At 45.9% G+C, this 25468-nt stretch overlaps 1 protein-coding gene across 2 annotated transcripts in view; it reads left to right on the top strand.

Moving 5' to 3' along the window:
- The first annotated feature begins 515 nt into the window (after positions 1–515).
- The window catches only part of MGAT5 (alpha-1,6-mannosylglycoprotein 6-beta-N-acetylglucosaminyltransferase), a 341458-nt gene continuing 316505 nt past the window's right edge, over positions 516–25468 (top strand). For both annotated transcript variants that reach the window (XM_047084129.1, XM_047084128.1), the window contains exon 1: positions 516–624. The gene's annotated coding sequence lies outside the window, so the exon portion shown is untranslated. The remainder of the gene's footprint in view (positions 625–25468) is intronic.

Below are 25468 nucleotides of genomic sequence, written 5' to 3'. Positions count from 1 at the left end.
TTCGTCATATGAACATTTGCACACTAACCCTGACCTTGCTAGAATATTATTTATGGCCACGATTAACCTGTCTCCCTCGCTCCTTTCTCCCTTTGGGCTGCGGAATTGAAAGGTTGCTAGAAGTCCTCTCCCACAGAGTTGAGAGTTTGCAGACGGCCCCTGAAAAGCTGGGGCGTTCCGAATTGGCTGAGCGCTCTGCCTGGGAGGGCGGGGAGTTTGCCCAACGTCTCTGACCAGAATCCTTGCCTTCAGGAGCCGAGAGCCCAGAAGCGGGGAGAAGTTGGAGAGGTTAGGCAGGGGGGTGTTGGAAGAAACTGCGGACAGACCCTCGCCCTGGTAGGCTAAGCCCCCGAGGAGTGTTTCTGCCGCGTCCGGGCCGTGTGTGGACGCGCCGCGCGCGGCCCCGCCAGGGCTGGGAGTTTGTAGACCGTCCCTGCCGCGGCCCGCTCGGCGGCGGCCCTGCGGCTCCGGCGGCAGCCGCGGCGGCCCCGGGCGCGATCCAACCCAGGTAGCCGCGCCGCAGGCTCGGGGCGCCGCGACCCCGTGCCCCGCCGTGTCGTGGGCCCCGCGGGGACAGCGGCTGGCGGGCGCTCCCTGCTGCTACTGCTGCTGCTCAACAAGGAGGTGAGAGCTACTGGGTCGCGGAGATCGCGTCGGGCTTGCCATCCCCGCGGAGAGATGCACGCAGAGGGGACCACGGAGGGCGCGGGGAGCTGAGCGCGGGCGGCGAGAGCCTGCACCGAGGGCGGCGCGGCCAGGGGCTTCCGCCCGCCGCCTGCGTGGGTGCCCTGGCTGCAGCCGCTCTGCGGGACCCGGGAGTGCAGCTGGGGACGCGCCTTGAGGCGCCCACCTGCCCGGGGCAGCCCTCCCCAGGGGAGACAGGAGGCCCCCCAGGGCCCTTTGGGAAAAGGACTGACCAGAGGAGGCTTTGGTGGCGCGGACCGGAGGCGAGCTGCCGGGGATGGCAGATGGGCGCTCGGACCTCGGAGGAGGCTGGTGGGGTCGCGCTGCGGGTGTGGGCCGAGCTGGGGTCCCCGGGACCCGGGCGCACAGGGCGGGCTCCGCCACCGGCCAGGGGAGAGGAAGAAGGGAGGTTGGCCCCAGGCCCAGAAGAGAAAGGATGCGGCGGCCGGAGCTCCTCAGGGCTGGGGGACCAAGGAAGCCCGAGGAAACCCCCACCCCTAGGGGCCGGCCGCCGGCCCCGCGATCCCACCCGCGCGCTCCGCCAGGCTGCCTGGCCGAAGAGGCTGCGGGGAGCGCAGAGCCCACACCCGCGCACACACTCCCCGAGAGCATGCTCAGTGCGGCCCTGGGAACTTCCTGCCGAGTCGCGAGCCGCCCCGGCCCCCTCCGAGTCGGCTGCGAGCTAAGTTGGGGGAGACCGAGCGCGTGGGTGGGGGGCGCGGCGCCCGCCTGTAGCCCTTTGGTGCCCCTGGCCCCTGCCTAGCCTTTGCTCAGCTCCCGACGCTACTCGCGCCGACCGCCCCCGCGGCTGGGAACGGGGGTGTGGATGTCATCCCTCGCTCTCCGAGGCCAGGTCCGAGGCTGGGAGGCCAGAGGCCTGGCGGTGCGGTCGGACCCGCTCTCTATGCACTCGCTGAGCGCGCGGACCTCGCGCAGGGAGCAGACTGGGTGGAAGGGGGTGTGTGAGCCGGGGACGTTCGCGCACACACTTGCTGTCACACACAAAGCCGTGGTTTCGTAGCTACCGCGCGCAAGAGGGAAGAGGTGGCGCTTGCATTGTCCAGCCGCGTTGCGAGCGCCAGCGGGGTGCTCTGCGGGAACCAGGCGATGCTTGAGGTTCTCAGATGCCGGGGTCGGGGTCTAGAGCCCGGTGCTCCTGGTTCTGACTGCCAAGCCCGGCGCAGGGGAGGGCACAGTTTGTTTGCACCTGGCTGTGGCCGCCTGTTTAGGGAAGGTTGGGCATTTATGGAGCTGTGAAGTTGGGGAGGGGAAGGCTAAGGTTTGTACCGGGCTCGGTGGGATGGCCCGGTGCACCTGGAAACACAATTCAGATTCGAGCATGAGCAGCAGGATCTCATTGTAAAGAGAGGCAAGTGGGGGGCTGGTGCCCCTGCCTGTGTTCATTATCAGGACCTGAGCAACTTGGCTGGGTTTTACTCCTCGAGCACCCCCTCCCCACCCACCACCATGTTAGCTACTGCATCACCCTTATCCTGATCCTTGTCGCAGGATCAGACCTGCCTTGTTTTGATTCAAGAAATCAAAGTTTTTCGCGATGGGCAAGCCCATCACAGATCTGACTTAATAAATGAGTTTTCACCACCACCCCCACTTCTGCTTTCCTACAAATTCTTCTTGTTCTTGTTCAGGGCTGAGGTAAGCAACCTTAACTTTGTCAGGATTAGAGTGACGCTCCATTTTCTAGAGGCCTTTTTAGTTTTCTCCAGTTACTAACCCAGTGTAGTCGGAGTGAAGTGGAGAGGTTCTGAAAAAGGCCATGATAGAGGAGGGTGAAGAGGGTGACCCTTCTCCCCCTTCTAGGTGCTGCGAGAAGAGGAGAAGCGAGTGCCTCTGCCTGACACCCACACTCTGCAGAGCTGGGTGCTGGCTTTTCCTTTGGTCTCCACCTTTGTTCCAGTTTGCCTGGGTTTGGGACACTTGTGACCAGAATCACTAGGAGAAAGGAATCTGCAGGCCTGGGTTGGGGCTTTGGGGGTTTGCACCTACAGGAGCAGTTGCCGGCTGGTGTTAAGGCGGACTGCGATGGCGGGAGACTGGGGGCTCAGACTCTGCCCATATCTGTCAGTGGCATCTGGGTGCTCCAGCCGTGTTGCAAAGCAGCTCAGGGACTTTGTGATCCCAGCAGTGTACATTTCAAGCGCTTTGTGTTCCAAGTGTGAATAGAGCAGACATATACACTCACACGTATGTATGTATATGTACATTCTCATAAAGAAGTATGTGCCTATGCAATGTTCTTCAGTAGCATCTTGGAGCTGGAAGGGACCTCATTTCAGGAGAGCACAGGAATTCAAATTTTCTCCCTTCCCATTCAGTTTCTCAGTTTAAAAATAACTAAGCCAGCCTTCTGCCCAGCTGGCCTCCAAAAGCATTGAAATGCTAGTCCCCCTGTGATTCTAGCCCAAGGGGAGGCCTTTGGTTCCTCCCTTAGAAGTGTGGCTCCTCAGGGTCCATTGTAGATGTCCCTCACTTAACACCACCTTTCCAAATGCTCCATGTGGCTTGGGATCTAAGTCATTGCAGAGTCACCCTCAGATTGATTTTGGCAGGGGACAGACAGTGACCGGTATGTGCAGCAGAGATGTCCAGAAAACTGCATAGAGCGGTCATCATAAGACTTGGGTTGGGAGGTTCATGTCCTCTCTCACACTTGTGATCGTCCAGGTGGGTAGTTGCCCTGCTCCTTGCCAAGAGATGTAAAAAGTAGTGGGTACTCATTTTATTCCCTCCTCCTTGTGTCTTTCGGCCCTCTGGGTCCAGAAAGGAGGGGTGGTGGTGGGGGGTGGCTTTCTTTGTTGATATTATTGTAGTAAATATCAGGAAAGCATATACTGCCAGGAGCTTTGTCTCAGAGGGTTTATTGTGATGAGTGTCAAAGTTTGAGAAAGGGTCCTTGTGTCAGGTGATCAGTTAATTGATAGTTTTGGCTGAAGGAAGATGTATGTGTTCCAGAATCCAGGTACTTTTTAAAAAAGAAAGGGAATAATTTTATATTGGGGGAGGATGCCATTGTGGGTGACAGTTGAGAGGTTTGGGTCACAAATAAATCTGGTACTTGTCAATGCAAGTTTTACTAGGCTGCCTTGAAAGTTCTCAAGTGCTTTGAAGTATAGAGTCACTCCTAATAACCAAAGGATAATTGTACTTTCTAATTTGTTTGAAATTGAGTAAAGATCTCCCGACCCTTGTTAAAGTTTCTTTCTTTAAAGATTTTTTTAAATGCTTTTTTTTTTTTTTTTGAGAGAGAAAGAGAGAGAGGGAGAGAACTAGTGGGGGTAGGACAGAGAGAGAGGGAGACACAGAATCCAAAGCAGACTCCAGGCTCTGAATAGTCAGCACAGAGCCCAACATGGGGCTTGAACTCACGAGCCGTGAGATCATGACCTGAGCCAAAGTCGGACACTTAACTGACTGAGCCCCCCAGTGCCCCTTAGAGTTTCTAATCTAAGTCTTGTCTCTGTGGTATCTTGCATCTTGTGTCAACATCAAAAATCTGAGCATGGTGTGACCTCTGCCAGCTGCAGGTGTGTTCATTGAGTGTTTATATGGCAGCTGCCATGAGCCATGCCCTGTGCCGGTGCTGAGTATAAAGACGTCCTTCTTCAAAATTACCTTCTCACTTTTAATTTATCTGACCTTCTCTTTCAGTGTGTTAATGCAAACTAATAGCTCTTGGAAGGTCGCCAAGTTGGGTCCCAGGAGCCTTAGTGCTTTTAACCATGTTCTCTGTTGGCTGGAAGCATGGGGACTTGAGCTGTGTTTGCCCACTTGGGCTGTGTTATTTATTTATTCTTTCATTGCTTAAATTCATGTTTCCCTGACTTTGTCGCATCTGGAAAGCTGTATGTGTGCAGGAGAGGGGTTGGAAGAATCACTTTATTTCTTCAAAATCCCGGAGCTGTCTTGTCTGAACACATAACTTTCTGCAAAGAGAACAGGAGCCTTTCTGTCGAGGCCGTTTGTCAGGTCTGAAAAATCTGGACAGGCCATGGGGATCAGCTTTCATGGCTGGGTTTGGTGGGGTTTTCCCTGTAAACCGCCCCCACCCTGCGATGCTTGTGTTAAGGCCTGCTGGACCTTGGCCCCAGCTGGGGAGGTTATATACGATGGCTAAGGAGTATTTCTCAACCCTGTTGGCCATGGCATGAATTTAGGAGTGAGGTGTATCTAAGTACTTTATTACTTGCAGGAGTTAAATACTGGTGTTTGCATTTGATTCACTTTTTACCCCTAGAATAGAATAACAGCGTCACTTTTGCATCCCTCTGTGATTTTTGTGGCTGGCCCTGGAGGGAACGTGTGCCACCCACCCACTCCTGTCTAAGCTGCAGTCCTTAGTGTTGTAGTTCTGAGCACAGACGGCTTCTAAGTCCTGTCATGCTGGTGAGATGCTTTTCATAAGTATCCTACACAGAACAGTCTTCCACTATAATAGTTTTGGAAGTATAATAGTCTTTCATGTCTCAGTCCACCCATGGAAGTGTGTTGTGTTGGTGATCATCACAGATATTATGTGTCTTAGTGGAGAAGTGTCAAGAAGAGGTGAGCAAGAAAAAAGAGATGGGATGAAAAAAAATTACCTTCTGTAATTGACATGGTTGCAAATGTTTCTTTTGTATTTCCTTTACTCTTTGCTACGACAGTAAGGTGGATACTCTTGTTATTCCCATTTTATATATTGGGAGACTGAGACCTTTGCAAGGTCGTGAAACCTGGCCCAGGTCACGTACAGCTGGCAAGTGGCTGGGCCAGGATTAGAACCCAGGTGGTCTAGGTCCGGAGTCCATATTAGCTGCACTATGCTTAGTTAAGGCTAGCAAGCTCACCCTGTTCCAGCCAGCCCTTCCTTTCCAACCAAAGCCAAGAGGAAGCTTAGACACTCAGGGGTTGAAAAGCAGCTCAGGGAGATCCCTCCTGATTCCTTCTCTTTCTAGCTGAGGGCATAGAGGTGCAGAGGGAGAAGGGCTTATCAGCCAGTGGGCAGTAGTGACAAAGCTGGGTTTCACTTCTGACCCTTGGTCTATAGGAGCAATTGATAACAACTGATAACAGATGTGTACCTGCTTTGTCTTCAGAAATGATTCAGGAAGCAAATGTGATAGTTTGTCATTTGACATCTGTCTCTCCCACTCCTGGAACCCCCTGTAGGCACACATCCGACTTCACCTTGGAATCTGGTGGAGAGCAGGTGGTATGTCCACATCTTTTTACCATCCCCATGTGGGAGAATCTGAGCAACTTATATTATACCTTTAAGTGAGGTATTCCCTTCTGAATGTTAAGTTTGACATTTTAAGAATACAGTCTGGAATCGATTTTACATTTCACTCTTAAATTCTCTCTCTCTCCTTTTCTGTGTGTGTGTGTGTGTGTGTGTGTGTGTGTGTGTGTGTGTGTGTCTGTTTCTGTCTCTCTGTCTATGTGTGTCTCAGGGCTTCTGGCCCCACTCAGCATTGATTTCCATTCTATAGGAGCATGGGGTAGGCAAGGGGTGACCTGGCAGAGGCCTCAGGGCTTCTAATAAAGGGCCCATGAGGACAATCCCACAGTGTCTGTGGATTCCTGGAAGGATTGCTGAGGCCCTGAAGAATATTCCTCTGACCACTGGAATTACCGTACTTGGTGGAATCTTCCAGTTGGACGCAACAGCAAGCACCATTTCCTTTCATTTTATTCCTTGCGTATGACTAGCATTGCATTGGGCATCCTGGGGCTCCTGCCTGTTCCAGATTCTGAGTGTTTCTGGTTAATAAGTAGTCCCTAGGTGCTCAAGGAGTTTAAAGTCTAGGCCTGGTCAGGGCCACACAGAAGAGTTAAGTTCAGTTAGGAGGCAGTATGCAAATGAAGAACACATTAAGTCAGCCCTTGTGACCACTTTGGGCCTCAGTTCTTCTGTGGAAAAGTAAGAGGGGATTGAATGAGCTCCAAAGTTCTGTTCAGTCCTAACGTTGTATAATCCCATACATATGGCAAAGGAGGTGTGGCATGAGGAAAGAAAATTCCCTTACTGAATAAAAAAAGATTGAGGAAAACTCAAGTTGTTTTTGCTCTTGCTGGTAGACTCCCTGTAGTAGACAGTTGAAATGCTTACCTAAGAGGAACCAACCCTCTATTATCACTATTCTTCTGGGATGTTTATTTTTGTATATTTAGAAATAAAAAGCCTTGGTCCTTACTACTCCGCCTAGAAATAACCTGTTTCCCCTAGTGAAGCTGTTTTTTCCTTTGGGAACTTGAGATTCAAAGAGCAGAAGATGACCAGGCTCGCGGAGTTCTGTGGTTATGTGGCACAGTGCCCTGGGGAACGAGGCTAAGGATTTACCCTGCCACAAGCTGGGCCAAATTCTGTGTACATACGTTCATTACAGCTTCCCCACCAAACAACTACATTAAAAGAACAGGCAGTTTGATATCAATCTCCTTGTAGGTCCTTTTTTTTAACCATCTGTTATTTTCACTTCCGATTTTTTTAATTTACTAGTGCTCCTGCCAGTGAGTTTTCTACATGACTGACTCTTTCTCTTATGCATGTTTTTTTAGGAGAGCTCCACCTCTGCCTCATGCTAAGTAGGATCTTTCTGTGTTCCTTCGGTGCATTTCTTGATATTTCTTTCCTATTTCTGTGGGATTTCCCGCACCCCCTCTCCTGTAATTTTTCAGAGCCACTGGGGTTAGAGGCAGAACTAAGTGGGGATTTGGAGGGGAAGGGCCTCCCAAGGGGACATTATGTGGGTGATCTTTCACTAGCCATCATTTAGGACATACAGATGTAATTCTCTTAGGTGAATGTTACCATTTTTCTTCTATAGTTTCACCATTCCTTTTTTTGTTTCTTATTTGCTTTTCTGAGGTCCAATAAGCTTCAGAAAGGGAAAGTTGTTTCCTAGGTTGGCTAAGAAAAACAATGCATCTAGCCCCAAGGACTTCTCAGAAAGGAGTACAGAGCTCTAGAAGGCACCCTCCCACAGGGCCTGTGCCCCTGGCCGCTCACATAATCAGCTGGGCATCCTGGCATCCTGGGTAAACTTCCACCGTGACAGGCGGGCCTGTCTGCAGTTAGCCGGCTGTCTCCATGCAGGTCAGTTCAACGTTCTGTGATTCTGGTTCTTCATGTGTCATACGAGGCATCTCTTAGCTTCTCCTACATACGTGGGATTCTTCTAGTATGCCTTCTTGGCTGGGTTCAGCATGCTTATCTAACTCTTCTTTCCTTAATCTGTTCTTAATATTCTAGGTGTTTTCCTAGTTTTGAGGGCCTTTTTGGTTGTGCTTGTTTACAGTTCTGTTGTTTAAATCAATCAGAGGACTTTTTGTGGACATTTTTTCCATAGTGAGAGCACAATTCTTGGGCTCATGAAACCCAACAAACTGGTACTACTGTGTGAAATTGTGTGTGTATTCATGTCTACGCTGTTAGCACTCTTTGCCTCATTGTTCTGTTATCTACAACAAGAAGTAGGAGTGGTCAGATTGGAGCTGCAGATCTGGAGTAGCCCTCAGTTAAAAGAAGTCTCCAGAAAGTTGGTGTGGAAGGATTTTGTTAATACTGTTTTTCTCCTAGCACAGGCTTATCAGCTGTAGCTAGGATGTCTTTGGAGATTGTATGGCTAATGATTTTATTACACTCTCCTATAGACTGCAGTAAAGTGTTTTCCATGATAATGAGTTGCTTATTCTATCATTAGTGCCTTTTCTCTAATTGCCCCTAAAACAGAATCAGATACAGCTTTCCATTTTTGATGCTGTGCCTGGTTAGTGTTCTCCGAGTTCCGGTTTCTTCCTCCCACTCCAGTGACTTTGAGAGAGACTTTTCTGTTTCCTCATTGTCAGCCTTTAGTATGAAGATTATAAGATTACGCAATCTTTCTATATATAACCACAAATTTAGTGGCTTAAAGCCACACAAATTTATTGTTTTATATTTCAGTAGGTCAGAGAGACAACACAGGCCCCTTCGGCTAAGACCAAGTGTCCACTTCTTCTGGAAACTCTAGGGAAGAATCCACTTCCTTGCCTCTTTCAGCTTGTAAAGGCCACCCACATTCGTAGGCTTGTGCCCCCTTCCTCCTCGGTCAGAACCAGTGATGCTGAGCTGAGTCCTTGTCCCTCTGCCATCAACCTGGCTCTCTGATGATAGCTGGGAAAGGTTCTCTGATATTAAGGATCTATGTGATTAGATTGGGCCCTCCTGGATAATCCAGGATAATCTCATCTCAAGGTCCTTAAGGTAATCCTGTGTGTCCTGTAAGGTAGTGTGTTCACAGGTTCCAGGGATTAGGACGTGAACATCTCTGGGGCCATTTTTCTGCCTCCCACAGTGCTCTAAACTCTTTGTAAAGAATTGTGTTTTTTTTTTGTTGTTGTTTGTTTGTTTGTTTGTTTTACTGTTTATGTAGATCTCCTTCTTTCTGTTGAGGAACTTTACTGTCATAGGAAATTTAGGCAAGTTCCCCTCATCTTTTTGAATATATTAAAGTCAGCTATTTGCAAAACACTGTATTTAGGATTTGAGTCCTGCTTTGGTTGGACATTGAGCTATGCACATTTATGTGTCCAGCCTTGTGTAATTATCACCAGTCCTACTTCTGTGAGGAAACTGAGGTACTAAGGAAACTTGCCCCGGGTCATGAAGCCAGAATGCAAAAGTGGATCTCATTGATTGTGAAGTCTGTGTTCTTTTCACTCTTTCTGCCTCAGAAGTGATAATGGAAAAACAAAATGAGAAATGGTAAGGGAAATGTAAAATAATGTCAAATTTCTCTGCTTCTGCCAACATGATAACAGACAATAAATATTGCCTGTGGTAGATTAATTGCACTGATGGCCCCAGTTAATGGCCTCCCTGTCTCTACACTTTTTGCCTTATAACTCTACAGTCCCCTTTTCTTCCCTCCCCCACCACTGGGATTGGCCATGTGATGCTTTGGCTAGTGGGATGTTAGCAAATATCCTGTGAACAAGTTTAAAAGAGCCTGCATGTTTCTGATTGCCTTTTACACAGCTGGACTTGCTCTCTTAGATCCCTGCCACCGCCTGGCAAACATGCCTAGGCTAGCCTAATGGAGAGTTCTGAGAGACACACGGGATGAGCCAAACTGTGTCAGCTGAGGCCATCCTGGACCAGCCAGCCTCCAGCTGAACTGTTGGGTGCTTAGAGTCTCCTGAACATGCCTTGGCAAGGTCAGGTGAATCTGTCCTAGATCACCAGAACCATTCAGCTGACCTGTAGAGCTGTAGAAATATTCGATGATTGTTGTTTCAAGCCACTGAGTTCTAGGGAGCTTTGTTACACAGCAACTGCTAACTGATACACCCCTCATCTCAGATGTTTGAATAGCATAAGAAGTGTTTTTGATGTCTGTTTGAATATCATTTTGGACTACTCATAACTAATTAATATTTTTATTTTTTAATGTTTATTTGGGGGGGAGGGGCAGAGAAAGAGGGAGACACAGAATTTGAAGCAGGTTCCAGGATTTGAGCTGCCCGGCCCAAGAGCCTGATGTGAGGCTTGAACTCACAGACTGCGAGATCATGACCTGAGCTGAAGTGTGACGCTTAACCGACTGAGCCACCCAGGCACCCCTAATTAATATTCTTGTAACACATTTAATACATTTTAAAATATTCTTTTAAGGTTATAGTTTAGGCTGGAGAACTTGCCCATTGTATCTACCCTTTTTCTTTTTTTTCTTTTTTCTTTTCTTTTCTTTTTCTTTCTTTCTCTTCCTTCCTTTCTCTTTCTTTCTTTCTTTCTTTCTTTCTTTCTTTCTTTCTTTCTTTCTTTTCTTTCTTTCTTTCTTTCCTTTCTCACCTGAATGTCCTTTAAATTCTTATCAGTTTAAGTCCGAAGCAGACTTGCTTTTCCTCTTCAAAGTATTTGTTATTTCTAGTACAGTGGGTTTGACCCCAACCTACAGTAATAAACATGTTAACTCTTAACTCACATATACATGTATATAACAGTAGGAAGAGTTTCAAGAAACAGTAGCTACTCCCCTGCCACTGATGTCCTCAGATGTTTTCTATTCCAGGGGGGCCTGGTGTCTTGATTTTGGCTTAGATTATGATATCACAGTTTGTGGGTTTGAGTCCTGTTATCGGGCTGTGAACTGACAACACAGAGACTGCTTGGGATTCTCTCTCTCTCCCTCATTCTCTGCCCCTCCTGCACTGTCTGTCTCTCTCTCTCTCAAAATAAATAAATAAACTTAAAAAAGATCTATTCCATTCCATTCCATTCCATTCCATTCCATTCCATTCCATTCCATTCCATTCCATTCCATTCACTTAAAAAGTGCTGGTCAGGAGACAGCACTATGGCCTGCTGCTTATTTTGTAAATAAAGTTTTATTAGAACACAGCTACTCCTATTTGTTCATGTATTTTTTGTTGCTGCTTTCAAGCTCCAATGGCAGAGTTGAGTAATTGTGACAGAGATCATCTGGCCTGCACAGCCTAAAGTATTTACTACCTGGCTCTTGAAGAAAATGTTTTCTGACCCTTGCACTGAATTGATTTCATAACCCATCAGTTAGTTGCAAACCTCCATTTAGAAGACACTGTTCAGGTGACCTTTAGCTCTCCTGATACTCTTCTGCAGGTTACACTAAACAAATCTGGCACATGTGAAAACTACTTCTTTTCCTGGGTCATACTCAGACTTTCTGTTCTATTAACTTAGATTCAACAATTAAGTTTTTGTGATTTAACATTATACCCAACTGGGTTATATAGGAAACTTTTTAACCATTTCTAAAATGTTTCATTTATGGGGCGCCTGGGTGGCTCAGTCGGTTGAGCGCGTCTGACTTCTGCTCGGGTCATGATCTCGCGGTCTGTGAGTTCGAGCCCCGCGTTGAGCTCTGTGCTGATGGCTCAGAGCCCGGAGCCTGCTTCGGATGCTGTTTCCCCCTCTCTCTCTCCCCTCCCCTGCTGGAGCTCTGTCTCTCTCTCTCTCTCCCCTCTCTCTCTCTCAAAAATAAATAAACATTAGAAATTTTAAATAAATAAATAAATAAAATGTTTCATTTTAAGAAATATTATCCACCCCCTACCCCCTTTTCAAATGTAAATGAGGCTTTCTTGTGGAAACTAGCTGGAATTAAAATGGACACAAATTCCATTCAAGTGCTAGTTATTTATTCATTAGATTGCAGCAGTGCTTTTTTTTTTGTAATATAATGGAGTCCATTAGTGGAAGAGGTAGAGAAACAGTGATCCTGGCCTCTTTCACCACACCTTTCTGGCAACTGGTCCTTATTGCCACATTTCTGAATTAGGGTGCTATTATTCCTGAGCATAATACAATTTAAACACATTAAATCATGGACTTTTGGGGTTGGAAACACTTTGGGGAAAAAAGTGTTTTTTTTCATTCAGACCCCCCCATTGGGCCCTTAAAGGCCAAATTTTTCTCACACTTAAATTTTCCAACTCTGTCAAGGAAGGACAAAAGTGTTATTTATGTTGTAGGGCTAACGTGATTGATGAGAAGGAGCTGAGGCAGGAAGCGTTTCAGAATGATCTGGATATATCTTTCTAGAATCTGAAATGCCAGGTGAAGAATGGTCACTGGCTCACTTATTTATTGGCAGTAAAAAAGAAATCAAAACAAATGAGCTTCAACTATACCATGGAGAGTTTACGTAAAATCTGAGAAATGTCCCCCAAATGAGGTAGCTTCTTTGACATTAGAATAGATTCTCCTGAGAATTTTTTTAATTTTTAATATTTATTTTTGGGAGAGACAGAGAGAACACATGGGAGAGCACAGGAGACACAGAATCCAAAGCCGGCTCCAGGCTCCAGGCTCCAAGCTGTCAGCACAGAGCTGGACACGGGGCTCACACTCACAAACCGTGAGATCACGTCCTGAGCCGAAGTCAGATGCTTAACAGACTGAGCCACCCAGGCACCCCTCTCCTGAGTATTTTTGATCCTAGATGCCTCCCTTAGTTCAGGTGGGTGGTTGGACAGTTGTTATTAGTAAGACCCTTCTGGCAACAGAAACCTGATGGAGCTTGCTTCAATAAAAGTGGAGAATTCACATTAGGGCTTCAGGAGCAGGAGGCCACAGTCCATCTTAATTCTCCCCCTGCTTTGTGTTTTGTTTTGTTTTGTTTTGTTCTGTAGGACTCTTGGTAATAGCATTCATTAGCTACAGGGGAAGCCACCCAGCAAGACTAGTCTTTCCCTTGTAACACAAATTCCAGTTTCCTGGGCAGTATCTCTTCAATGGCCCAGCTTGACATCACCCAGAAGTGGCCAGAACTGGAAATTGCATTGTGGATTTGGGCTAGCTCCAGGGAGTCTTATGGGGGGCTTTTTAGAAATTTCTGGGGGTAGTTTTGGTTGTTAATGATTGAGGAGTGCTACTAGCATTTATTGGTGGGGACCCAGGATGCTAACCATCTATGATGGGTAGGACAGTCTTGCACTCCAAAATGTATCCCATGTCCCACTGTGAGACAGTCATGGACAACAAAGCCTGTTTACTACCAGAACCTAGAAACCTATTTTAAAAGAAAACAAAGAACATTTTGTATTTTTTACTTAGCATTGACTTTCTCAGCTGAAGAAGAAGGATTGTGCTTTGTTTTGTTGGGAAATTTACCAAGAGGTGTTTTCCATTTTGGAAAAACATACCACCCATGGCATCACCATGTTACCCGTGTCAGTCCACATTTGTAGCTGACCCATTTGTTTTTTTTATTTGACATTAATACACAAGCATCTAATGACCCCATTATGCCTTCTAGATTTGTCTTGCCCAACTAATTGCATATGGAAATACATGTTAGGTTTGTTATCAGTTATTTTCCTTTTATTCTCATTTATGTTACTCTTAGGGCAACAAGTATATATGTTAGAAATTGTGTTTAGGAGGGTTATCTAAGAATTTGATTTCAGTTAGTAAAGGGATATTAGAAGTTTGTATAAGCTGGGGACTTTAAGGCTGATAGAGTTTAGAACACAGCACTAGGAGAAGTCATTTGTAAAGTCATTTTTTCCTGTAGCCTAATGATTCAACTGAATTAAATACTCTTGGCACCACTAACCATTTAGAAAAAAAAAATGTGTCTCCTGCCTTTTGTGTAGCTGACTGTGAAAAAAGGAATAGAGATGTTGGCCCCATACTGCTTCTGTCTGTGGATGGTGGACTCTCCATGGTACAGACCCTCCCCCCGCCCCCACCTCCACCTGCTCTGTTTGTGGTTTCTGGCTCCTGCTGGGCCAGGGCTTGCTTGTGGGTCTCCTCATCATCCTCTCCTGTGGAAGAGCCATAGGAATAGAGAATGAAATCAGATTATCACATAAGTTTCATATGAACTACTGCAGTCCACTCTGTCAGGTTTCAAGCTCAAGCTGTGAACTTTCATGGGAAAATATTCACATCTTGATTTTCACTAACCTCTAACCAAAATGGAGCAGTCCTTAGCTCTTGAATATTGGCTATAAATTGCAGTAATACTGGTATTGTCTATGATTTTGTCACCCGTAGAAATTCAATATTTTCATATCATAGATGTCTGACAGATATCTGAAAATATCAGTACTCATTATGACTTTAAAACTATGGTGGCTATTACACCTGCTGCTAGATAGTGTTATTTAATGAATGAATAAAGGAGCATATGTGTTATTATATCACAACTGAAAAAATATTTTGGTAACTGTATTTAAATATAATTGACTTCCTCCTTAATCCTGTGTGTTTAATTTTATGCATTTAAAAAGTCCTGGGGCGCCTGGGTGGCGCAGTCGGTTAAGCGTCCGACTTCAGCCAGGTCACGATCTCGCGCTCCGTGAGTTCGAGCCCCGCGTCGGGCTCTGGGCTGATGGCTCAGAGCCTGGAGCCTGTTTCCGATTCTGTGTCTCCCTCTCTCTCTGCCCCTCCCCCGTTCATGCTCTGTCTCTCTCTGTCCCAAAAATAAATAAACGTTGAAAAAAAAAATTAAAAAAAAAAAAATAATAAAAAGTCCTGAGAAGGGGTCCGTAGATCTCCTCAGTCTGCCAAGGGGATTGATGGTGTGGAAATCCCAGTGTAGAATGGTAGAGTGCTCTGGATGGTGCTGTCGCTGTCCTCTCTCTTCTGTATCTTGGTAGTTGACAAGGCCTCTTAACATGGCCTTTCCCCAGGACTGCCAGATATGGGTGTGGAAGGGATGTGGGTTTATCTCCAATTGGCTTATTTTCTTCTTAGACCAGACCTGGTCAAAGGAATGAGCTTGATTCACCCTTGGCTCATTCTTTTATCAGACATGAGGAGACAAGTTTGTCAGAACATTCCTCTGGCAAGGCTGTATTGATCAGTACAAGGTACGTGATGCATTTAAAGCCAGAACATACTGGTTATCTGAATCCTAAACAGAAGTGTGATTTCTGGTTCAGTTTTTCAAGTAGAGAAAAACCACAGACATTCCGCAAGAAAATTCCCTATGTACATAAGAACTTCTGTCTTCCTCTTTGTCTGCTTCAGAGTTACATAATCACGACACAACTCTAAGAAATGCCCCTTGCCTAAGAAATGTGTTGCACAAATGGCTGTCAGGGGTGTTCTTCTGTTACTGTATGGCTTGTGGGGGAGGGACATTTCCTAGAAGTTAGGGTTTGGGGTCCAGGTAGAAGCTCCATGGATGGTCTCATTGCTGCCTTGCCACCCAGTGAGCCCAGCCTTAGAGGGTGCTGTGCTGTAGCTGTAACTGGATTTCTGGGAATGGCCTCAACCTTTTTCTGTTTCTGGAAACTTCTCAGTAGGAAATGACTTTGCCATGGAAGAGCCCACTGCACTGTTCTTTGCTGTCCTCCAGACACAGAGTCATTGTGCTGCCATGTGCATCTTTTTCCTCTCACAGCTTCTAAGTCTATATTTAGAGCATGAAAATGCTGAACATTTCCTTTCTAATTTTTTAGAAGTTGAGCGTCGGGAGGAATCTTCACGCATACAACATTAATATCCTGGACAGCCATATTACATAGTAATGGGAATAACATTTTTTTATTCTTTGTTTGAAAAACATATGCTGTAGATTGGAACTGAGTAGTTTCAAATTTTTAACCTCCTTTTTCCTGTGGGTTTAGTGATTGCTCACATTTCTCATGGAGCTGCCTACCCCTGCCCCCCGCCATTACCTGATAACGTTTCTGTCGTGTCGGACTGAGGAGAACATATGTGTATGTAACAAACTTATTAATGAAGTGACAGAGTCTCTCTCACTCTCTCCGTCTCTTTGGAAAAGGGAACAATAACATTCTATTGATCGTGAGCTACCAACTGCTGTAGATTTATATGCAAAATTGGGGGTACCACTTGGCCTAATTTTGTTTTTTTTAAGTTTTAAGTAAGTTTTTATGCATAGCCTGCTTATTATTTTTTATTTTAATTCCAATATACTTAACATACAATGTTCTATTAGAGTCAGGTGTACAATATGGTGGCCAACAATTCTACGGTATTCAGTGCTCAGCATGATGTGTATGCTGTTAGTCCCTTTCACCTATTACACCTGTGCCCCCACCCACCTCCCCTCTGGTAACCATCAGTTTGTTCTCTGTAGTTTAGAGTCTGTTTTTGGTTTCTTTCTTTTTTTTTCTTCGTTTGTTTCTTAAATTCCACATACGAGTAAATGAAATACGTTATTTGTCTTTCTCTGACTGACTTATTTTGCTTGGCATATATACCCTCTAGATCCATCATTTGGCCTGATTTTTATTTTATTTTATTTTATTTTATTTTATTTTATTTTTTAATGTTTATTTTTGAGAGAGACAGAGTGCGAGAGCATGAGTGAGGGAGGGGCAGAGAGAGAAGGAGACTCAGAATCTGAAGCAGGCTCCAGGCTCTGAGCTGACTGCAGAGAGCCCGATGGGGGCTCAAGCCCACAAACTGTGAGATCATGACCTGAGCTGAAGTTGGATGCTTAACCAACTGATCCACCTAGGCGCTCCCGGCCTGATTTTTAAAGTGAGATACCTCAGATCCTTTTATCAAGGAAACTGCCCTACATTGGATCCATAGGCCAGGATTCTTTTGGGGAAAAGTTTGAGAAAGCAGGAAATTCACCAACTTCATTGGCTGAGGAGTGGTGATTTTTGCTCATTTTGAAGGCTCTCTTACCTCTCCCCTCCCATTTTGAGCCCCATTCACTTGGTCTAGTGTAGTATGAATTTTGATCTTAATCCTGACTTTGTGGAAAGAATCAAAAGCATGCAAAAGACCTGGAGGACAGGAACTTAAATATCCATGAGTGATTCATCTCCTGGTCAGGTGAATGACAGAGTTAAATGTGCAGCTGCTGGGTTCAGATAGATCCTGTTACCATTTCATAGATCTTATCACAATGAAAAGTGGAACATCTATGTGCCGTCTTCAAACAGACAATCGGAAGGTGAGGACCTCCCATACAGAGTAATACCTCTAAAAGTGGACCTCTTGAGCATTTATCTGGTGTTCAGGGGAAATACCAGGCACTCCTGGGAACGAAGCCTGGAGCATATTGTCTAATTTCATGCTGATGACAGTCCTGTAAATTAGATTCCCTTTTTTTTCATTTAACAAATGTGAAACGAGGTTCGGAGAAGTTAAATGTCTCATCTGCAGTGACTCACATGATTGTCAGGTGGCCATATTATTTTATCATCCAAATCTGAACACTTTTGAGTGTAAAAGAGGATGCTAGTAATGATTATGCTGGGATTATAGGCATCCATGGTAGTTATGGCCCCCTTGCTAATAAAGTGCAGATTGGGAGTTTAATTCAGGGCTCTGGTTCCAAGGCCTGCCTATTCTCCATGAGATGTATTAGATCAGGTTGCCTCATCTACAGATGAGTTGGTCAGGCATACACTGAATAACCTTCTAAAGAGGAGTTTTACGCTAGGTATAGAGCCAAAGAGAAATGCCTCTGAGGCTAGGTAAAAGTTCCCTTTGGCAAGAGAAATGTCTCCTAGGGATGTTCTTTCATATAAAAATGTAGAAAGGGTTTTCTTGGGAAGGCAGATGGTTTTTCTCTTCCTCAAAAGTGGTTTTCCATTATTTGTTTAAAAGAAGGGGTCTGCTTTAGCATTTATAAGAAAGATAAAGTGAGACTCATAAACTCTCATATCCAGGCAAACATCTTCATAGCCAGTAGCTGTGATGATACAGAGTGATATAGTAGATTCTTCCATAGTGAGGTGTGTAGATGAAATTTACTACCCCTGTTTTTAGCACTCTGTCCGTGACTGTTATTATCAAGGCAGATTTGTGTGGGATAATCATTACTGTGGGATGTTAAAATGAAATCCCAGCACTTGAATATATAGCACTGCCAGTATTGGACATTCCGGCTTGTGATGAGCCTCTGTGCCTCTGTGAGCCTCAGACACACACATGTGAACACACTCAGCAGAGGTGCAGACACAAAGATAAATGAAGCTCAAGGTACTTATAACTGACATTACAGCCCAACCATGAAAAGTAATAGAGAACATCACATAGCTTCCCAGGATTATTTATTCCCTATGTCATATTCTCTTGCTGCCTTCTAGGCCCATTGAGGTGTGAAAGCAAAAGTTTCCTAACAGCAGTTCTGTAAACACCAGGCCCCTAAAAAAGTCCTGCCGGATTGCCATTCATCAAGTCAGCGGTGTCAAAGAATGACATGCCATTCAAAGGCACTGCTGGAAACCTAGACCCTGCAGGCGGATGGGTAAGAGGTATGTGGTTGGAAATTTGGGACTTGACTTTCAATTGAGAGCTGTTACTTGGCCTTCCTTCTACACCCAAGTGCCTTGGGGCTCTGCCTTCTGAACCTTGGAACACCCCTAAAAGACAGTCCCCGAGTGAACAAATGAAACCTTCGGTGATGAAGCCTTCCGCCATCAGGAGTGACCAGTGGGCCAGGAGAGATGGACATTGGGGGGCAGGGGGCTCAGGGATTTGCAATTTGCACCTGCTCCTGTGATTTGTTTAAGCTGCTCCCTGAAGAATACAACAATCTCTGGTTGTTGTCTTTCTAACATCCAGACTGTAAAAACTACAGATCACAAGACGAACAAGAAAACAGGGCTGGAGGAGAAGTGTGAGAAGGGGAAGCAGGGGATAAATGAAGTGGCCTAGGTAGCAAACAGCAGCCTTTCTACTGTGGGAAGTGACAGATCGTGGAAGCTGCAGAACAGCTGTGCTGGCTTGGGTAACGAGGGTCTTCTGGAAATGGAGGAGGAAAGATCAGCTGGGAAGTCAGAGGTCTGAGGACTCATGCTTTCCCTGCCACTAACTAGCTCTGTGAGCCCCTGTCTCTTCTGCAAAAGTGGGCAAGTTGGGTCAGATGCTCTCCAGCGTGACTTCCAGCTCTATAAGTCTTTGATGCTGAGCCACCAAACCGTCTTTGTAGGGCTCAGCAAACATTTACTGAGTACTTAGAGGTCAGGCATAGGGACACAAAGGTGAGTGCAGTGTCTGACCCTGTGTCTACAGTGGGGGCCTCTCATAAACCCTCCCCTTGTTCCCATAGTAATAAGAACAGCTGAGTCTTATCAGTGTTTGTTATGTGCCCGGGAGTTATGGATACTTCCCTTTGATTTATATCTGTTAGCTCTTTTAATCTCCCCAAAAACCCTGTAAGGTAGGTACAATTGTCCTAGTTTTAGAGATTAGGAAACCGTGACTCCGAGAAGTGAAGTAACTTGTCCAGGTTTTACAGTTAACATGTGGTGGAATCAGGATTTGAACCCCGGGAACCTGGCTTTAGAACCCACACTGTAGCTCCTGTGGTGTGTTTGTGTATGTGGTGGGGGTGGGGGTGGGGCGTCACACCTTCTTGTTGTCACCTTTGCTGGACTGTCAGCTGCTTGAGGGCAGCAACCATGTTTGCCTTGTTAACTTGTATTCCTAGTGTCTGGATTAGTGTAGGCTCTGGGGTGTTTTTGTTGAATGGGTGGGTGGGTGGATGGATGGATGGATGGATGGATGGATGAGAATCAATAGGGTCTTCCGGGGAGCTTGTAGTCTGAAGAGGAAGACAGATCCATAAACACCTAATGGTGGGCATTGTCAGGTGGAAAGAGTGCTTTGTCTAATCTGGGGCATCAGGGAAAACTTCCTTGCAGATGATGCCTCAACTGAGCCTTGAAAAATGTGCTGCCGAATTTGGGGACATCAGGTGGGAAAGGCATGCCAGGCAGGGAGATAACTCTCAGAGATAATGTGGGATAACTCCGGCATTGCTTCAGTGGTCAGCTGTTCCTGGAGCACCTCTAGAGGGCAAGGCAGAGAGGCTGTTGGAGATGGGGCTTTCCCTAGGAAGGTGATTGGGCTTGCTCCTGAGAACTGTGGAGAGCTCCTGAAAGGGTTTAACCAAGGGAGTGACGTGGGCAATTTTGATTTTCAGATGGGGTGTTCTGGTTGCAGTGTGAGGGGTGGAAGGGACAGGAATGAGGTTGGGGCAGGGGAACAGCTCCTGTGGTGGTCTCAGCAAGGGATCATGGCAACTTGAAGTGGAGGTGCAGGGAAAGAAAGGAGGCTGGAGGGGTGAGAGGGGAGGGTGACTCTTATCTTTGGACATGGTAAATTCAAGGCATCCTAGGTACTTCCACAGGAGTGCAAAGCTGGGCTGGGTCTGGGAGGCTAAGGACCGGGGTCAGTGTGGGTTAGGCATTGCTCATATCAGGTGGTGGTTAAAGCCTAGAGAGTGTATGACATCACCCTGAAAACAGTGTTACCCTGGGAGAGACAGTCCCTGGAGGCTAAGCCAGAAGGAAACCCTGTGGGAATATCTAGAGAGGCCTAGTCCTGCCAGAGCAGAACATGGGTTTTATGAGATGGATAATCCTCATTGTAGTGATCACATTTTTTTGAGCCCTTCCGGGGTGTCGGGCATATTTATGAGCACTTTGGGTACTTTTACTTCTTCTTCATAGAAGCCCTATGAGGTAAGTGTTCTGATCCCCATTTCACAGCTGAGCAAAGTGAGGCACAGAGAAGTCACAGTTACCAAAGTCCACATGCATTACATGACCAAAGGGCTCTGGTGAGATGAGGCTGCCTAAGTTTTTAATGTGGAAATCTCTGAAGACCTTTGCAAATTCCACCAAATGAATCAGAGGCTGAGAAGAGAAGGGAGGGTATTGGAGCTGTCTTGAGGGCAGGAGGACTTAGGGTCAAGGTGGTTTTAAAGAATGAAAGAGCCAGCTCAAAAGGGGATTTTGAAGATGTAGTCAGGAGCTGGTCTGGGGTCTCAGGACCACCGCATTAGGTGAAGGATCATTACATGCAGGAGGAGGGAAGAGGCCTGTGGGAAGGGGGAGAAAGAGGAAAGGGGGAGGGGAAGGAATAAGAAGGGGGAAGCCTGGAGGGAAGAAATCTGGAGGAGCAGATCTGTGGTCAGCCAGGAAGTATCCAGAAAGATAAATCCCCCTAGACAGACTGAAGGCAGGTTAGTGGTTTTCAGGAGTTGGGATGAAGGGAAAAATGGGGAGTAACTACTTAATGGGTTTCTTTTTGAGATGATTAAAATGTTTTGGAACTAGACAGAGGTGGAGGTTGCATTTTATTGTGAATGTACTAAATGCGACTGAATTATACATTTTAAGGATTAATTCAATGATAAGTGATTTCTGTCTCAAAAAAAAAATTGGAAAGGGGAGAGGTGGGAAGGAAGCAAAGTGGGTCACATCCGACGACCAGATTTTTCTGGCCTCTGCCTGCTCCCTGTTATGTAACAGTTTTATTTTCATCACCTCCCAACAACTGACAGAATGCTAGCACTGTGAGATTCAGTTCTCTCTCCTACAGGAACAGCATGGGAACAGCACGACACACAGGGAGTGCTCAGTACTGAGCACTGTTGGAATGAATGAAGGAATGTTGAGGGATGGATGAAGCAAGTCAGGCAGGCTTCTGGAAATAGACCCGGGGAAGAGGGTGCCGGTTTGGAATCTTTGGCTGAGGATAAAGGGAAATTGGAGCGCCCTGAGGACAAGAAAAAGCCCGACTTTCTGGTGTCAGAAGAGCTGAGGAGGATGGGAGTGTGAAGTCACCTGGTAACACTGTTCATGTGCTTTCTGTGTATTCATCTCCTTTTTCTGGTACTGCTCAACTGCCTGAGTGCAGAAGAGAAGGTAGACTCTTGCATGAGATCAGGTTTGTTGGGCATTTTGCTGGATGATGAGAGTGGGAAGACAAGGACTTGGGAAGAGAGGGCTTTGGTAATAAATGGCTCAGGGAGGTAGGGGAATCTGGGAGGAGTCGGCTCTGAGCCCTAGAAAATGGAAACAGAACTCTTAGGTGTGGGGGCAGGCCATCAGTGTTGGGAGTGGAGACCAAGACAGCTGACCTGGATAAGGTATCAGGGATGTGGCTCAGGTGGAATGAAGGTGAAGGTCACCAGTGACCTCCAGGTGGCTACTGCGTTGCAAGCCCAGACCAGTGATTTCCAAAATTTGGGACTCAGGATAACCCGTGGGGTATGGGAAAAAAATGTGAACAGTTTAACTTACATTTATTTCCATTAAAATCAAGGGCCTATGTGTTAGCAATATATACATGTTTATTATTTTAAAAAGAATGAACAAATCTTAGGGGTGGATGCTTACTTCTTACGAATGGGATAGGTGACCAAAGTAGTGGTGAGGACTACTGGTTTGGTCAGTTGGACAGGTCCTTGGATAGTCATGTTTGGAGGTGAAGTCATGTAGAAGAGCAGGTCACATGGCTTGCTGAAACAGAAGTTCTGTGTCTCCTGTGTCTCTGTCACCATTTTCTGGTTGGGCATAAGAAGGGCATAAGGTTTCCCTGGAGTGAGTGGCTCTTTGCAAACCCCTTATGCGCTACAGACCACCTTTTTTAAGTGACTACAAACTATGTGTTCAACATTCCTCGTAGAACTTGAATACCCACCAACATCACTAGTTTCTAGAATTCATTTCCACCCCTGAAACCTGTTTTTGGGGGGTTGGGTTTTTGTTTTTGTTTTCTTAAATTGGATCTTTTTTCCCATTTTTTTTTCTGACTTTCTGGATATTCACTGATGTTCTCCCCTCTCCCCAAGAGATTATGACTTAGGGAAGTTTTGTTTTGTTTCCTTTTGAACCTGGGATACCTTTTTCCTTGCAATTGAAATTTGAGCTGAGACTGGCTCACAAGATCTGAGGAGGGGAGGGGGTGGGCATGGAGGAAGAGACTGGCCCTGAGCCAAGGTGACCTGGCTTCTAATTCTGACTCTGCTGTTCTGTGCTTCTGGGCAAGTTGCTTCACCTCTCTGACATCTGTTGCATCTTAAAACTGGAGGGGTGATTATTTGATAGGTTTGGGGGGAAATTAAAGGAATTAATGATACATGCAAAAGTCCCTTAAATGTGCTAGGACTCCATATGCTAGTTCTTTCTCCTTGACACTTCCCACCCCACCTCCAGTTTCCTCTTAGGCTCGCCTCTAGTGGACTGCCACTCTGACGGAAGAGACGGATAAGAAAGAACAAAGGGCATTATCTCTGAGACTTCCTCTGGGGCTGGATTAAAGGTGTCCATGATGTGGGCCAGCCCATGTTTTCCTCGTGATCTTTGGTGTGTTCCTTGCCCCAGCCTTTATTCTGATTTAAGGACAGTTTGGGGCATCATCCCAAGTTCTTTTACGGTGTTAATGTTGAAACAACTCGTTAATTATAAAATTTTTTTTTTTTCAATGTTTATTTATTTTTGGGACAGAGAGAGACAGAGCATGAACGGGGGAGGGGCAGAGAGAGAGGGAGACACAGAATCGGAAACAGGCTCCAGGCTCCGAGCCATCAGCCCGGAGCCTGACGCGGGGCTCGAACTCACGGACCGCGAGATCGTGACCTGGCTGAAGTCGGACGCTTAACCGACTGCGCCACCCAGGCGCCCCGAAACAACTCGTTAATTATGAACCTGCCCCTGTGTCATTAAATGTGTTCATAAGGAACCGATTTCATAGGGGGCAGAAGAGAAAGTAATGTTAACCCCTACCCCTAACCCCATTTCAGATATTAAATCAAAGGAAATGAGTTCTGAGAATATTTTGAATTAACATGTTTGAGTCGGGTCATTTCAAAAGCCCTGGCGTGGTTTTGGAATAGGCAGCTTCCTGTTTGAAGATCATCATGTTGTCCGTGGCCAGGAGACCCTCCCCAGCCTGTTTGCGACATCCTGTAGCCAGGCCCTGGGGAGTGCTGGGTGCCTGTCCCCAAAGCCAGGTCTTTACCTCTGCATGAAGACATGTGGTTGCTTGCTGGATCTGACTGTGCTTCTCTCTGCATTTATTTGGAGTATTGTTACTCCTTCAAGAACGGAGGAAGAATGGCAGAAGTTTAAACATCATTCTGGAGTCTTTAGAAACGTTGTGAAGAAGAATAGGCCTGTGAGCTCCAGGTGGCCAGTGATTTCCAAAATCTGGGACTCAGGATAACCCTTAGGGTATGGGGAAAAAATGTGAAAAGTTTAACATATATTTTTTTCATTAAAACCAAGCGCCTGGGTGTTAGTAATATATTTATGTTTATTATTTTAAAATGAATGAACATATCTTAGGAGTGCATGCTCACTTCTTACAAATGGGATAGGTGACCTGCCTGTTGCTAGGATAATTGGGTGTGAAGGTCCCTTCCTACCCCAGGAAAATATTTTGTTGTTTAGTTAAAAATGACTACCTTTTCATTTATAACTGGAATTTCAACACAGATATTAATGTATTTGGGGCTTCCCCCCCCGCCCCCGCCCCAAGAGAGTTATGATAACATCAGGCTCTGTTTTGAAATTCCTGATCACTTTACTTCTGTATTAGTAAGTGGGCTAGTAGTAGTACAACCCAGTCGTGAGCATCAGAACTAACTCAGGAAGAGAGCCTAGCACTGTCCCTGAAGTATAATGGTCACTCAAGACATAATAAGTGGTATTCTAATTTCAGTTTAAAGAAAAAAAGCACTCCGATTCTATGCAGGCAGCGTAGCAGTGTGTGAAAAGGAACCAATTGATTAAACACTTAGAAAGTTTCGAAAACCTCCTTTTAAATCCCAAGATATTGGCATTCATGTGATGGATGTCTTGAGGAAGATAAAACAGTTGAATCTTTTTAGTGGAAGAAACAGATCCTTTCACAGGAAGTGGTACTCGAAAAATATTGCTGTAATTAAAATATACAGTGGAGTTAGTTTCCAGGAAATGTACCGTTTTCATGGCTTGAAGGAGCCTAACAGAGTTAGGAAAAAAAAAGAAAGAAAGGAACAGCCTCTCCTGGAAATTAGCATTTTCCCCCCCTTCTCTCCTGTTTGAGATCTTTCACCTGGTGATAGAACTGATGTTGGGATGAATGGCTCCTGGAACTCTGTTGTAACAGTGCCTCCCCTTCCCCCTCTATTCCTGGGAATCTGTGAGGTTGAGAGGGAAACACATTCCATCTTTATGCATAATGAATGCTAACTGGAATTCGGCATTTTATTCATTTGTGAACATAGGCAACAGACCACAGTAGTATTAGAAGTATCCTGACATGGTGTGCCTGGGTGGCTCAGTCGGTTAGGCATCCAACTCTTGATTTCGGCTCAGGTCACCATCTCACGCTTCCAGAGTTCTAGCCCCACATGGGGGGCTCCGTGCTGCCAATGTGGAGCCTGTTTGGGATTCTCTCTCTCTCTCCTTCTGTCTCTGCCCCTCCCCTGCTCGTGCAATCTCTAAATAAATAAATAAAATAAATAAATAAATAAATAAATACTTAAAAAAATTTATGGAAGTATCCTGATTTCGTCATCAGTAAGTTCATGTCACATTT

This window comes from Lynx rufus, unplaced genomic scaffold, assembly GCF_022079265.1.
Source record: "Lynx rufus isolate CCGP_SWC_20201006 ecotype Redwood Valley unplaced genomic scaffold, mLynRuf1.p SCAF_2, whole genome shotgun sequence".
Taxonomy (NCBI): domain Eukaryota; kingdom Metazoa; phylum Chordata; class Mammalia; order Carnivora; family Felidae; genus Lynx; species Lynx rufus.
This window is presented reverse-complemented; position numbering and strand designations above follow the sequence as displayed.